General features: G+C 41.2%; 1 protein-coding gene and 1 non-coding gene across 2 annotated transcripts in view; both read left to right on the plus strand.

Moving 5' to 3' along the window:
• Nucleotides 1-5,260, plus strand: part of CLSTN2 (calsyntenin 2) — a 746,211-nt gene that overhangs the window by 79,494 nt on the left and 661,457 nt on the right. The gene's annotated exons all lie outside the window — the stretch shown is intronic.
• LOC122150626 lies at nucleotides 1,696-1,799 on the plus strand. Its single transcript, XR_006163773.1, has one exon. It is a non-coding gene; the product is annotated as a U6 spliceosomal RNA (small nuclear RNA).

The raw sequence follows: 5,260 nt of genomic DNA on the forward strand, positions 1-5,260 counted from the left end.
TGCCTTGGAAACCCAAGGAGGGGTTGCTATGAGTCGGGTCCGACTCGACGGCACATAACAACAACAACAACAACAACAGCTATTATTGCAGGACTGTGGATGTGATAGTATTCACCTTTGTTGCCTTTAACTCTTGTGCTCCTCTCTGTCTTCCATGGCCTTGATCATTTTCTGCTGACCTCTCCCCTTACTGTGTATTGCCTTTCCCTTCACTCAAGTTAATACATATCAACTCTCCAGTTGGTGATTTTTCCCTCCCTTCCACTCACACACCTGGTACCTTCACAGAACAATTTTTTCTGTGTGTAAACATTTTCTTAGCTTTATACAATAGTGGTCTCATATAATAATTATCCTTTTGTGATTGACAAAGTTCACTCTTTTTAAAGAGTAACTTGTGCTGTTGTGTAAGGGTCACATTTAGTGAGAGTGTTTACTTTGTAGACCAAATGACTATACATACCTCCTCCACTTGGCACTCCCCTGGAAATGTAGTGGGGGCTTTTGGGAAAATTTGTCATGCCCAATATTTAGTTTCCAATCTCTGAACAAGCTCTGTGTCCTTAATAAAAGCCTTAACCTCTCATAGCCCTGGTTTTCTCATTTGAAAAATTAGGCAAATAATACCTACCTTATAAAGTTGTTGAGAATAAAGATAGTCAAAGTGTGCAGAATGTTTGATACATGATATGTACACCTTGTGAGTAGCTACCTTTGTCCATATAGCTGTGTGAGAGTTAATAGCCAGGACTCTGGGGTGAGATGAGTCAGAGTTTTCTATTAATTAGCTCTGATGATCTTGGAATGGTTACTTAATCCTTTTTGGTGGTAGTTTTCCCATTCCTTAAATGACCATTATATGTACCCTGTAGGGAAGTGGTGAAGATTCAATAAGAAGATGCTTGTAAAGTGTCTGATACACAGAAGTGTTCAATAATTGATGTTCTCTTCATTAGATGGTAGAAGATACCTACCTTTTGTATCTACAGCATCTACCAAACACCTGGCTCCAAAAAGGTGCACATTAAATTGTTGACAAATGAGTGAATGTATGAATGAATAGATCTTGAATTAGTTTGTGTGCTTGAACCCCAAATGGGACAGTAGATCAGCCGGGCCTTGTGTGGTGAAGCTTGGCACCATCCAGGCCCCTTCCTTATGGAGCCCCATTCATCCCTCGTGCCTTCTGTGTGCCAACAGTGGGAGGAGTGATGCATCACTGAGCCCCTTATCATGTGTAGGAAGCCCACGCTCCCATCTCCCTCTCATGTAAATGCAGCCAGGACCCCATCCATCAAGGGGACACAGTGTTCTCCTGGTAAACTAAACTGCCTAATGTATGGTGAATGTGGGCTCCCTCCACAGCATACTGAGTAGCCTTCATGAAGTATCCGGTGAGATGACTGCTGCATTTGGATTGTCGACATTCAGGAGATAAAAACCCTTTGTGTGGAAACCTCTCACAGGTTTCCAAACTTGGAAGAGGGTTGTTGTTAGGTGCCTTCAAGTAAGCTGTGACTCGTAGCAACCCTATGCACAGCAGAATGAAACACTCTGGTTTTGTGCCAGCCTCATGATCCTCGCTATACCTGAGCTCATCTTTGCAGAAGAGGGTAGGGGCCAGAAAGTGGAGGCAGAACAAAATAACCAAAACAAAATAACAAAATATTATGAGGTCAGAAATAGGAAACCAGATTGCTTAATTTGGCAGCACATATACTGAAACTGGAATGATGCGAAGATTAGCATCATCCCTGTGCAAGGATGACGTGCAAATTTGTGAAGCATTCTGTATTTTGACCACTATTATAAGTAATGTTTGTAAAATTCATACCTAATAAACAATTTAGGACCAAAAAAAAGTGAAACTAGACTGCAGAAGTGCTATCCGTGTTGGAATCAGTTAATTGTAGGGTCCAAATATTATTTGAGTTGAGACATAAAGTTATAAAAACAAAAACTTTTGAAAAAAAAAAAAGGAAAAAACCAAAAAAAAAAAAACCCAACCCAACCCCCCTTTCCCCTGGGAAAACCCCCAAGGGTCCCTCAGGTTAAGCCAGGTCCCTTCTCACTCTTCCTAGCCCCCTGTGATTCCCATTATCAAAGCCGTCATCTCACAGCCCAGATTAAATTTGTTTCCTCCTCTTTATCATCAGAAGCATGTGAGTCCCTACAGTGAAAGGGCTATTTTATTTGTGTCTTCCACCAATGTGGTATACGGTCTGTGACTACAATATTTACTGAAAGAATGAATGAGTGAAAACATCAATGTTGCTTCATCATATTCCAGGCAACCTTTCTTCAGAGCATGACCTCTGATTCCTCTAGTAGTGATCAATGAAGTTTTCTTGAAATGTACATTTAATATACCTACTCTGAGTCGCCACCACCAGTGGTGTGTGGTTCATTGGTGAAATTCTCACTTTCTGTGCAGGGGACCTGGTTGAGTTCTGACCAATACAACTCATGTACAGCCACCACTCATCTGTTGGTGGAGGCTTGCATGTTGCTATGATGCTGATCAGGTTTCAGCAGAACTTCCAGACTAAGATGGATGAGGAAGAAAGGCCTGGTGATCTAATGCTGAAATCAGCCAGTGGAGCACAATGGTTTAGTCTGCAACTGATCATCACGTTGGTACAGGACTGCGCAGCAGTTAGTTCCATTGTGCACAAGGTGGCCATGAGTCAGGGACCAACTCCACCGCAGCTAATGACAACTGAGCCTTAGGAAAGGTTCCCTAAATGTCCCCCTAGAAAGAGAAAAGACAACAGTTGTGTGCACATTACCTTACCAGACATGCTACCCAGAGCAGTGTAATAGTTGAATCTGACTCATAGCAACCCCTCCTTGGGTTTCCGAGGCAGTATCTCTATGGAAGTAGATTGCTCAGTCTTGCAGGACCTACTAAATGCTGTGGTTCGCAAAACCACTCAGTTTATTATTGCCACCCCCATGAGACAAATTGGGAAACTGAGGCTCACAAAGGTCCTGTGATGTTTCCAAGTTTGCATGATAAATCTAGAGCTTGACTAGGGCTCTCTAACTGTAAAGCTCACACTCTGCCTCCACTTTCTGGCCCCTACCCTCTTCTGCAATGATGGACTTAGGTGTAGCAAGGATTGTGAGACCGGCACAAAACCAGGCAGTGTTTTGTCCTGCTATGCATAAGGTCGCTATGAGTTGCAGCCTACTCGAAGACACCTAACAACAACCGTCTTCCAAGTCTGGAAACCTGTGAGAGGTTTCCACACAAAGGGTTGTTATCTCATGAATGTCGACAACCCAAATGCAGCATCTTGCCAGATCTGTGTCATGACATGTTTAGTGTAGAGAAGACTGAAGGCAGTGTGGCTTGATTTTTCTCATAGTAAACACATTTTATAATCTCTGTTTGGATACTTATTAAATCATATTTTGTCCATTCAAATAAAAATTTTGCAGAAGTTTATTGAGAGTGAATGTCTTCAAGATTTTTTTTTTTTTTTTTTTAACACAGTGATTCTTTTAGGTCAGTTTTCTTTCTTTTTTTAAATTGTGATTTGGGTGAAAGTTTACAGAGCAAATTTGTTTTCCAGTCAGTAGTACAGACACATTTTGTTTGGTGAGATTGATTGAATTCCCACAATGTAACAGTTTTCTTCCTACTTCTTCCCTGTGGCTACCTTCTGCCTGTGTCCTTCTTTCCTATGCATTCCTGCCCTCTGAGTTTTTCCCTGTGCAGATGACACACTTCTGATCTCCCATGGTTGATTGTTCTAAGTAGTTCTCTTCCCTGGTATATATAATTGTTCACCTCCTAGGCCTGTCTGTTGTTTGGCTGGAAGCCTCAGCAGTGGTTCAATTCCAGACCTAACAGGTGACTTGGGGGTTGTGGTGGGGGACTCACTAGTCTCTATCAGACCAGTAAGCCTGGTGTTTTGTATGATTTTGATTTTTGTTCCATCATTTTCTCCCACTCTATTCAGGATCTTAGGTCATTTTTTGAGTCAGCAAATCTTTTTTTTTTTCTTTTGTATCTTTGTTGCTTTCAGCATACTTGGTGTTTTGTTTTTGTTTTTCTGGAATGCAAATTGTATGTTGAATGTTTGCTGTCTTCTGTATTTATCATTTTTATCTATCATGCCTTTTACATTTTTGTCCTCTTCTTTGGTCTTCTGAGAGTGGTTGTCAAGTGTACAGTTCACACCTGATTCTAGTTTTGCCAGTTTCTGCTGATTTTAACTACTGCTCATGTCCACAGTTTCTCTTCTGTCTGATGATGGCAGTGCTGTGGGATTAGTTTAGATGGGCATGCAAGCACTGGATCACAAGAGACCCTGCATGCTAGTGGTGATGGGAGATTCAAGTGTCTCAGGCAGGCCAGGGCCCAGGCAGCTCTGTGTTTTAGGAAGGCCATTCTGGCAGCCTTGTAAAGGAGGGATTGCAACAGAAGACATAGGGAGGAAGACTGGCATAGAGAAGGGTCTGAAATTGCCCTACAATTGACCAGTATCTTGTCTGAACTAGCTGGCAGATGGAGAATTAATGTAGACAGAAGCAGTGATGCTTAAAATGTTGAAGACTAAATAGATCATTGCAGCTACACTCATGTGTGATTTAAAAGCAGGTGATACAACACCCCCAAAGTAATAAGCTTCTCTCAGAGATGAATTAAGATTCAGTCTGGCAATTACATTAAGGTTTCTGATAGATAGCTCACATGGAGAGCTGCAATTATGATACATATCGCTATTCTGCATGGCGGGCTCACATAACTCATCATGTTGGTTTGAAGTTTAACAGGAGGAAAGAATGTAAAAGCCTCCTCATTTTAAGGAGAAATGTCTTCCTCTGATTTCTATGATCTTACCAATAGCACTTAATTCTTTTTTTTCCCCCTGTATTTGAAGGTGAATAATAAATTGATCCATATGTACCTGCCTACAGGTAACCTCTCTTAGAATGCATAAATCTTTAAAAATGATTAATCAACTTTCATCTCCCCATGCAAGAAAAGAAGAGAAAATAATTATTCTGCCCTAAGAAATAAGGAGCAGAAGATGCATGGGGTAGGAGAAAGTACACAGACGAAGGGCTTTGGTGGACCTAATTCTTAAGTCCCAGCTCTGCCACTTTATAGGTATGTAGAATTATTTTGGAAACTGAGGCTCAGTTTCCTGCCTGGAAGTTGAGTACAACAGGATATTAAAATAATTAAATGAGATAATAAATGAAAGTGTAACACAAAACAGGTACTCCAGAGAAGTGAGTTCTTTTA

Source organism: Orycteropus afer, unplaced genomic scaffold, assembly GCF_000298275.1.
Source record: "Orycteropus afer afer isolate SDZICR_OR568_19922 unplaced genomic scaffold, OryAfe1.0 scaffold00188, whole genome shotgun sequence".
In the NCBI taxonomy this organism is placed as follows: domain Eukaryota; kingdom Metazoa; phylum Chordata; class Mammalia; order Tubulidentata; family Orycteropodidae; genus Orycteropus; species Orycteropus afer.